This window comes from Manis javanica, chromosome 13, assembly GCF_040802235.1.
Source record: "Manis javanica isolate MJ-LG chromosome 13, MJ_LKY, whole genome shotgun sequence".
NCBI lineage: Eukaryota > Metazoa > Chordata > Mammalia > Pholidota > Manidae > Manis > Manis javanica.
The window spans coordinates 96,076,706-96,087,290 of record NC_133168.1 but is presented as its reverse complement, the minus strand read 5'-3'; the positions used below and the strand labels follow the sequence as shown (position 1 = coordinate 96,087,290).

The following is a 10,585-nucleotide window of genomic DNA, read 5'->3' as shown; positions in this document are numbered from 1 at the left end:
CCACAGCCAGGTCCAGAGTTCCTCACCCTTGGCACTGTTGAAATTGGGAGATGGTAATTCCTGTGTGTAGAGTGGGGCCATCCTGGGTACCGTGGGGGTGTTGAGCAGCATTCCTGGCTCCCACTTACTTGATGTCAGGAACAAGCTCTACCCCCCAGTGAGGACAATCAAAAATGTCTCTGATCATTGCCAATTGTCCCCCTTAGGGGGGCAGATTTGTCCCTGTTGAGACCCACTGTTATAGATCCCTCTCTCCACGCCCTCAGCCCTCAAACTGTGGAGACCCATTCTTTAGATCAGCGTAGCTAATGGGGGCCACAGAGGCAGAGGGACTGTGTTTAACATCTCATTAAACCACAGCAAATTGATTTGAGTCCAGGATGGACATGGGCAAAGAGTGACCCAGGTGAGTTCAAAGCCAGCTTTGTCACTATCTGCCTACATGTGTTCATCTCTCTGAACCTCAGTGTTCCAGATCTGTGACATGGGAATAATAAAGCCTGCTGGTGTCCATAAATAAGAACAAATAAAAAGTGGGCATATTCGTGAAGAAATTAGAACCTTCCTACTTCGTGGGTGGGAATGTAAAATGGTGCAGCCGCTACAGAAAAGTTGAGCAGTTTCTCAAAAGAGTAACCAAAATTACCATATGACCCAGCAATTCCCCTCCTAGGTTTCCACCCAAAGGAATTGAGAGCAGGGACTTGAACAGATACTTGTATAACAGTGGTGATAGCAGCATTATTCACAATAGCCAAAAGATGGAAACAACCCACATGTCCATCAACTGCTGAATGGATAAACAAATCATGGTTCATCCGTACAAGGGAATAGTGTTCAGCCAAAAAAGGAAGTTCTGACACCTGCTACAACGCGCATGAACCTTGAAAACCGAAGAGCCTGTCACAAGAGCAGGGGGAAAGGGAGCTAGTGTTTCATGGGGCCAGAGTTCCAGCTTGGGCCACTGGAAAGTTCTGGAAGTGGGTGGTGAGGATGGCTATGCAACAGTGTGAATGTGCTTAGTGGCACTGAATTGTACACTTCAAAATGGTTATGGTGGTAAATTTTTTACATATTTTCCACAATTTTAGAAAACGAATAATGTAATATGCCAAAACTCCTGAATTATATGCTTTCAGGAGGTGAAATCTATGTAATTATGTGCCAATAAAGCTTTTTTTTCTTTATGTGTCCAGCAGCACATTTGGTAATAACATATGTTATTATTATAACATTATTATAGCTAATACTCCTCGATCACCTATTATGTACCAGTCACTGTTAGCGTTTTACATAAATTAAAGTCACCCAAACCTCATAGCAGCCCTGCAATGGGGCACAAATGTCCCATTTCATAAATGATTAAATTGAGGCTCAAAGTAAGGATAGGCTTGTCCCAGGTCGTGGCAGAGGTGGGATTAGAACCCGGGGCAGTGTAAATGGGATGTAAAAATGTACAGAGCCTCTGGGTGGCCCCGACATCCTTGGAGTCCCTCTAGCAGGGCAGGGGCTGAGCCAGTAAAGACTCGACCAGGGGCTCTTTCCCGGGGGGGCGACTCAGCTCGGAATTGGGGCTCAGCCTGGGACAAAGGACTCTATCCGCGGTTGAGGGCTCGGGCGGGATGGGGGGCTCAGCCAGTCTCAAGGAGCTCAGCCTGTGTCGGATCTCAACTCAGTGTGGAGGCTCAACCTGGAGCTGGGGGCCTTCAGCCGGGGTGGGGGCCCGGTCCCGGGTCCGAGTGTCTTGGCTGCGCCGTTTCTGGCCGTGCCCGGCAGGGGGCGTGCTCTGCCCACTGCCTGGGCCGGCGGCTCCTTAGCTTTCCCGGGAATGGTTTGCCGGGACGCGCGGGATCTGCGTGCTGGACAGATCCAAGCCACTCCAGAACCCAGACCCATCCAGTGTCACCTGCACCACGAAATCAGACCTCGCCCACCCCACCCCCCCCACGGCGCTGTGTGGCCCCTAGCGAACGACGTCCTTCTCTGGGTCTCTGCCTCGCGCCTGCGCATTGGGACCACGATGGTGGCAGGGTGGGGATAGAAACCGGGGAGCCCTATTTCCCGGGAGTCTCCGGGAGCCCCTCTTCCCTAGCTTGGCGGCTTCCCCACCCGCGGGGCGCTTTGGGGGCCGGTGGCAGTGACCAGAGCACCGGCCCCCCACCCACGTCCTAAACCCGGGCGTAACTCGCACGGACCGCGACCCATCTGTACCCCACAGTCCATCCGTCTCTTCCCGCAAGACCCCTCTCAGGGCTCCTTAGGAAGCGGTTGGGCGGGCGGGCCCAGCGCGGCCATCCTGGGGGGGCTCCTACAACTACCCCAAGGGCCCTGAGTGGGAGCTGCCTTCATCCCGGGGACTCGGCCTGCGGTCAGGATCACAGGCCCTGGGCGACCTCCTCTCCCCTGCACAGGGCGGGAAGGTCCTTAGCGTCAGTCCTCGGCCTCCGTCGCTCCCATCCCCCACCCCTCCTGGCCGCGGGGAAGGCGCGGAGGAGGGCGCTTGCCCAGCCGCAGGATGTATTTACAAGTGTCAGCCGTGCAGACGCCAGCCGGCCGCCTGCGTGTGGGAGGCGGCGTCTGCGGGGATGAACGGCCGCGTGTGCGCCCTTGTGCGCGCGCGGGTGGTTGGGGAGCGGCTGGCCTGATCTCTCCTGGCAAGAGGAACCTTCACTTTGGGGACTCCGTTGCTTCTAAGAGAGAGCGGGCGTCAACCACAGGAGGAAGCCGGGAGGGTCCTTTTTATTCTTGCCCGCTGACCATGGGCAAATCGTAGGTCCACTCCGAGCCTCCGTTTCCTCGTCTGTAAATCAAACGCATGATACCCATCATTCCGCATTGCAAAGACTGGCTGAGGATGCAGAAAGTGCTAAACCCAGCTTATGGAAGTAGGTCCTCTGCACACAGAAGACTTCAGAGGGTCAGGACAATCTGGGAAGGCTTCCTATAGGAGAAGGTCTTGGGCAACGAGGTGTGCTGAGGGTTGCGCCAGACAGCCTGTAATGTGTGATGTTGCTCAGCGTCTGTTCACCCTCATCTCCCGGGGAGGGGGGCACACGGTGCGGGTGGGAAATCGATTTCCGCCGCTGTCCTCAACACCCACCCGCCTATCTTGGTGACTTAATCGGGGCCTGAGCTGGGGGTGCCTCTGACCTCATCTTCCCACCTCTGCGAGGGTGTGTGAGCAGAACCCAGACACGGTAAAATAGTAACTCGGTGCTCCACGCCCAGCAGGAATCCGGGGCAACAGGCAGCTTCCGCGCGTTATCTCAGAGTCCCTGCCTCGACCCCGGAGGAAGGCTTTGTTAATTTCGTTAGCAGATAAGAAAACCGAGCCCAGAGAAGGAATTCACTGGCCTTGGGGACACAGAACAAACGTGAGACGGAGCTGCGTGCAATTGGTCTCCCTTCCTCCATCGCTCTCCTCTTCAGTGCATTCTCCCTGCAGCCGCCAGAGGGCATCCATGAGCACCTGAGTCAGGTGCCCCGCCCACAACCCTTTAGGGTCTCCATCTTCTTGGAGGTCAAAGCCCAAGTCCTCCCCCTGCCCCATGAGGCCCTGCACTAACTGTCCTGTCCCCTCCCTACCCCCTTCCCGTCGCTCACTCTGCCGCAGCCACACGGGCCTCCTCCTCGCTATTCCTCCCACACAATAGCCACTGCCCTGCCCCAGGACCTTTGCATGGGCTGTTCCTCCTGCCTGTAATGCTGTTTCCTCGAGATCTTCAAAGAGCATCGTCTCATCAGCTGCGGGTGAGGCGGGTGGGAGAGACCCCTGCTCACAGAAGGGTGAGGAGGTGGAGATGATGGAATGCCTTCTGCTCCATTCAACCCCTCTCCCTTCCTAGAGGAAGACCTTCAGTCCACCAGTGGCTCCTGGTCCTGGGAAATCCTCTTTCCTGGGCCCCTGTTTCCTCATCTGTAAAATAAACAGGTAACATTTTCCAAACCAGAGTCCATGGTTTCTTCCTTTTTCCATTCCCCCCCAATACCCATAGTTGTTAATTAATATTTTCCTTGCAACCCACTTACATTCGGAACATCAATAAATGCACTGGATTTTTCAAGTCTTTTTCTTCTAGCCACCTCGGTGAAAGAAAAATAGTCATCTCTCGGCATAGATAGAAGATAACTGGAAACAGAGTTTCATCTGAATCTAACTGGTGTACTGCTGTCTGCAGAAACACCCATCCGGTGGCATCCTGTGGGAGTAGCAGATGGGAGAAGCATCCCAGACCCCCCCCAGGACCCAAATGAGATTTGCAAAACAATGGAAAGGACATTTAAGATAAGTCTCTTTGAAACTGCAGTTCAAGGTTATTTCACACCACGCCAAGCAGCTCCTGAAGACATGTTATTTATGCACTGGGGGCATACAGCCCTATGCCTAGCCTTGATGCCCACTCAACAATATTTACTGGATGCCTGCTGTGTAGAGCACTGTTCTAGGTGCTGGGGAAGCAGCAGTTGGAGAAAATGGATGAAATTTCCTGCCCTGGTAAGGCTGACATTCCAGGGGGGAAGACACACAGTAACAGTCCAATGACATGTGTATAATGGCAGGTGGAAAAGTTCTCTGGCCAAAAATGAAGCCGGTTATCAGAGGGACAAGATGTTCAGAGAAGATGTCTCAGAGGAGGTGACATTTGAGCAGAGACCTAAAAGAGGTGAGGAGGAGCTGTGTGGGTATCTGTGGGAAGAGCATTCCAGGCAGAGGCAACAGCATGTGCAAAGGCCCTGAGGCATTAACTCTGGTGCACTCTTGTTTGGTGAATGGTTGGAGACAGGATGCAAGAGAATTGATGCTTCCTGGGTTCACACTTCCAGGGCCCCAGAGATTCCATTTTTAGTCACGGTCCTTAGGGAAATACTTTGCCAAGAGCAAAGAAGGATGTGTAAAAATTGTTCACAGCGGCAGTGTTTGTAATATTAAACACTAGGAATTAATCTAAACGTCCATGGAGAAAGAGAACACATAAATAAATTAAGACCTATTCACATGATGAAATCATGTAGAGCAGAAAAAATAATTAGATCTATACACTAATAATATCTAACATTTGTTGAGCACTTACTATGTGCCAGGCACTGTGCTAAGTGTTTTATGTATGATAACACACAGCAGCCCTTAGAAAACCAGCCTAGAAAGTAGAGAGTACTAGGATCTCTATTTTCCATATGTGGCAGCTTTAAATTGTGTCCAATAATTCTTTGGCTATTGAAGGAATGGAGCTTAACTCCCTCCTCCTTGAGGGTAGGCTGGACTTAGTGACTTAGTTTTAATGCATAGAGTAAGGCAGAAGTGACAATGTGTGCCTCCTAAGACAAGGGCATGAAAGGCACTCTGACTTCATCCTTGCTCTCTCTCATGGATCACTCAGTAGGGAGGTAAGCCAGCCGCCATGTTGTGAGGATGCCCAAGCAGCACGACTGAGAAGTCCATGTGTAGAGGAACCGAGGCCTCCCACCAACAGCCGTGTGCATGGACCAGCTTGGAAGCGGCTCCCCCAGCCCCAGTGGAGCCTTCAGAACCATCCAGATAAAAAACTCAATTTTTTGATCATTAGAAATGTTAAGAGATAATGTTTGTGGTTATCACACTGTTAAGTTGGGGAGCCCTTTGTTATTTAGCAATAGATCATGACTCGGAGGAAACTGAGGCAGAGAGAGGTTAAATAACTTTCCCAAAGTCACAGAGCCTGCACGTGGCAAAGCTTGAATTCAAACCCCATCAAAAATAAAATGTTCAGTGTAAAAAGGAAATTGCAAAATTTTGTATACCATGAGTACATAAATGAATATTTTTACTGCACGAAATAATCCTATTCACTGTTCATGAATATAAGTGGGTGAGAGTATGTAGGTCTATAAACATATAAAAAGGTGTGAATAGTGGTGGGGATCAAAGGAATGTCATGGTTACTTCTCATATTTTGTTTCTTAAAAATGAAAAAGACCTGAAGTAAGTATGACGAGTGTTAATCATTCACTGTTGGTCCCAGTGGAAGATACACAGGTGTTTCCTATATTCATCTTTGCACTTTTCTCAAAATTAAAAATAAATGATTATAACAGAGAGAAAAAGTGGTGGAGGATTTAAATAGGTGGAGCAGGGGTGGGAGGGTGTTTCAGTCATAGGCACCAGCTTCAGCAAAGACCTGGAGGCAGCAGTGAGCATGGTCTTTTTGGAGAATGAGGAAACTTAGGGTGGTCATTCTACACCCTGGGGGTACATTTGAATCAGGTACCCAGCCCCCAACTTCAGACCAGATAATCCAGAATCTCTGGGACAGGGGATAGGGTGGAAGGTGGTGGTAAGAATTGAAAGCTCCCCAAGTGATTCTAATATGCACACAGCATTGGGAACCACTGGATGCACGGTCCAGTGCAGTAGTCACTTAAAACATGTTTGTGTGCCGCAAAGTGATTCCTGCGGGAGAGTGATCGAGAAGGAGAGGGGGGTGGGCAGGCCACGTCTGTCAGCCTGTAGTGTGGACTGAGGAGAAGTTGGGCAGCTAAGATCCAGTTCCCTTAATTGCACTTCATGAATTACCATCACTAGCATAAGGGAATTGTAGGTGGTGACAAGTGCTATAAAGAAAATGCAAGAAGATGATGGCATAGAAAGTGACGGGGCAGCTGTTTGAGTTGGGGTTGTCAGGGAGGGCTTCTTGGAGGAGGTGATATTTGAACAGAGACCTGGAGGGTGAGCTCGGGGCAGCCCTAATGGTGTGGGAAAGTTGTGCCAGGTAGAGTGAAGAGCAAAAGAAAAGTCTCTGAGGAGGTGACAAACATATAAACAGAGGGTTCCAGCACAGGGTGACCAGGCAGGCACCCTGGCTCAGGCGGAGGGGGTCAGAGTGAGGTTTCAGGGAGAAGGCATCTGGGATCCACAGGATGAATTTTCCCAGCTCAGTGCTGTCGCCTCTCAGAAAAAGGACCCCTCCCCCCGACCTCTGAGGGAAACAGCACCTGAATCAAGGCGCATATTTGTTGCAGGGGAGCAACAGCGCTTAGCCTGGTGCTCATGGACCTCGGTTTGGGGAAAGAAGCAGCAGTTAAAAAATGTAATTCCGTTCTCCATCGCGGGCGGTGGAGGGAGTTGGGCGGGGAGAGATGGAGGGGTTAGAGGATGGGGGGATGTAAATGCACAGGGCACCTGCGGGGTCAGGGCTGCTGTCAGGAGACCTCTGGGGCCCTCAAACCCCCCACCCGCTCTGGTCCTGCCCCCCGACAGTTTGGTGCCCACACAGCCATGACTGCAGTGGCCAGTTGAAATCCCAGACCATCATCCCATCCTGGGCTGCCCCGAGCTCCAGTGGCCGCCCCCCCAGCGTCCTGCCAACAAGCCCAAATGCCACCTGTGCCTCCACCAAAGGAAACTGCTTTCCAGCCTGTCTCACCGCCAAGCCTTTGCCCGTGCCGTTCCCTCTTCCCCTTCCAGAAACAGACCTCAAGGAAGAAGTCATGCATGTGGCCTTAGTCACCTGTGTGAGAAATGACCCTGATCTTAGAGGCTCCAAGCAACACCCGTTGCTACTCACAGCCACGGCTTAGTGAGCATCCTGCTTCAGGGTCTCATAAGACCACATTTAAGGATATGGATGGGGTCATGGTCTCCTCTAAAGGCACGACTGGGGCTGGCTCGGCTTCCAAGGGTGGTGGAGGGCAGGTTGGCAGCAGCCAGTTCCCTGCAGGCTGGCCTTCCCCACCAGGGCAAGCATGCAAACAGAGCCAGTGAGAGATAGATGGGCAGGGGAACCAGCAGTACAGAAGTTACAATCTTACGTAACCCAATTAACCCTTAGAAATCACCTTCCATCACTCTTGCTATATTCTGTTGATTACAAGTGAGTCATAAACCCCACTCACACCCAGTTGGAGGGGATCACACAAGCTAGAGGTGAGGATCCTTGAAGAGCCATTCTAGAATTAGGGCTCTAAACTTTAAGGACATTACATTATGGTTTTGTTGTGGAATACTATACAGCTGTTAAAAGTGATAGGAAGAAAACAAAAGCAAGATGATCCATTGTGAGATTTGCTTTAGCCTACTGCCCCCCCACCACTTATTTTTCTAACTCTACCCAAGTGCTGCTTTTCTTCCTCTAGCCCTAAACAAATGATTTGTTGCAACTTAGGGAATGTAGCAAGCAAGCCCAAACAACATAGTAAAAACAGGAAGGATTCCATCTTAAAACCAAATTAGTTAAAAAAGTTTCTTAGCAAACAGACAATAACTCAGCCCACCTTGGGAGCAAAGCAGGCAGTCTTGAGCGATAGGCTCCCCGACCAGGAAGCTGCCATCCCGGGAGGGAATCAGAGCAGTAAATTTCTTGTAAATAACCAGGAAGACTAATAAGAAACTTAGTGTTTCTTCAAAGATATTTGGGACCACTTAGTAGGTGTGCATCCCTAGCCCTTTGTCCCTCAACTGCCTATAAAACCCCTAGACAGCGCAGCACCGCGGGCTCTCTTGTCCCCTCCTGGCCTGAGCTGGGAGCTCTGTCCTCTGGCTTTCTCTCTAAATAAAAGCCTCTGCCTTGCTCTCCTTAAAAAAAAAAAAACGTGATAGAAAAGTTTTAATGTAGAATAGTATCCTGTTATAGTTGAAAAAAGTTATGTATATATAAACACCCCTCCAGTAATGGTCCTGCCTCAGGGCCTTTGCATGTGCTCTGCCCTCTGCCTAGAATGGTCTTCCTTCGTATCTCTGCATGGCTCCCTCCCTCATCTCCTTCAAAGGTTGCCTCCTCAGACAGGCCTTCCCAGAGTGCCCACCCTGCTTTGTTTTGTCCACAGCTTACCTCACCACTTGACCTTTATCTTGTTAATCCTCCATCTCCCCCCCCTGGAATGTCCCCTCCACAAGGGTGGGGACTTTTGTCTGTGTTGTCCACTGCTGTGTTTCTATTGCCTAGCATGCAGCAGGTGCTCTTAATATGGACTGAACAAATGATTTCATACACACACACACAGATTCTTTGATTACTCTCTGCCTCTCCCCACCCCCAAGCAAAATCCTAAAGTCAGCCTCCTTTTCTTTTCTTCTTTTTTATCAAATGTATATGGCAGTGGTTCAGCAGTCCCTCTCCCTCACTCCCCTCCCCCCTGGTACCCGCTAGTCCCTTCTTGGAGTCTGTGAGTCTGCTGCTGTTTTGTTCCTTCAGTTTTCCTTTGTTCTTAAACTCCACATATGAGTGAAATCATTTGGTACTTGTCTCTCTCCGCCTGGCTTATTTCACTGAGCACAATACCCTCCAGCTCCATCCATGTGGTTGCAAATGGCAGGATTTCTTTACTTTTTACGGCTGAATAATACTCCATTGTGAATATGTACCGCATCTTCTTCATCCAGTCATCTACTGATGGACACTTAGGTTGTTTTGAAATCTTGGGCAACCCCCCTTTTCTTAAATGCCCTCAACAATCCCTGCTCTTGGGATGGCTTTACCCTGTCCCCCAACTTCATCTTGCTGCTAGGCAACCCAAAGCCCCTGACTCCCCCAGCCTCCCAACCCTCACCCCCTTTCTTGGGTAAAACAGACTAGCTTTCCCCACCTGCCCCCCACCAAGCTCACCCACCCCAGATCACTCTTTCTGAACCAAACTGTCTCAGATGAGGGTCCCAAAGCGAGTCAGCCCCTCCCCACAGCCCCCTCCCCCCCAGGAATATCCATGGCTACAGCAACCCTCAGAGTCCATTCCTTCCATGTTCTGAGCACCTTCTCGGCGCTGGTTTACTTAATCATCACCCCGTGAGAAGGTGCGCCCATTGTTCCATGCAGAAGAGGAGGCCGAACTGCCAGGGGTCGCACGGCAAGCAGGGGTTGCAGCTGGGACCAGCACCTGAAGCCTCAGGGGACCCCAAGCCAGGTGCTGTGTGACCTTGAGGAGTCCCCCTTCCCTCTCTGGCTCCCCACCCCCATTCCCAGCCAAGCAGGGAGACAGTGAGCCGATAGGATCCATCGCAGTTCCACCCCCCAGCTCTAAGGAGTACCTGGGGAGAAGGGAAGCAGATGGAGGGACCCAGAAATAAAAGGGGCCCAACCCGGTATAGCAGAGGAATGTGAAGCTCAGAGACAGACAGTGCCGGGGGAGGGCGCCCAGCACATCTGAGATCCCAGCAAACACTGAAATATTATGTCAGAGGGAGGAGGAGAGACAGGGAGGCAGGAAGGGGTGAGGGGAGATGTTGGAGGGAGGCCAGACCATCCCCTGCCCCTGTGGGCAGGGTTACCGGGTGTGCGACTCCACAGGGGCCTGGGGAGGGGAGTTAGGGGGTGTGGAGAGGGGCAGTGGATGATGCAGATGCCCCAAGGTAAGGCACCCAGGCAGAGGGAGAGGGGGGCAGACCCAGAGACACGTGAGGGTGAGACACGTGAGGGATCCGAGATACGCCCCAGATCCGGAGAGACAGACAAAGCATCGCAGAGATTACGAGAGACCTGGTCAGCTTTAGACACTCGGTGACATTCAAGAGACTGAATCCTGGCAGATGCTGGAGCCCAGGAGGTCCCCCAGAGTCTACCCCCAGCCCTCAAGGTCAGGCTGTGGAGGGAGGGAGCTGGAGTTGGGGGTGGGGTGG

At 51.5% G+C, this 10,585-nt stretch overlaps 1 long non-coding RNA gene across 1 annotated transcript; it reads left to right on the top strand.

The window, feature by feature from the left end:
- The first annotated feature begins 2,021 nt into the window (after positions 1–2,021).
- Positions 2,022–3,950, top strand: LOC118972371 (uncharacterized). Its single transcript, XR_012124101.1, has 3 exons — positions 2,022–2,235; positions 3,319–3,750; positions 3,846–3,950. It is a non-coding gene; the product is annotated as an uncharacterized lncRNA (long non-coding RNA).
- Positions 3,951–10,585: the final 6,635 nt, after the last annotated feature.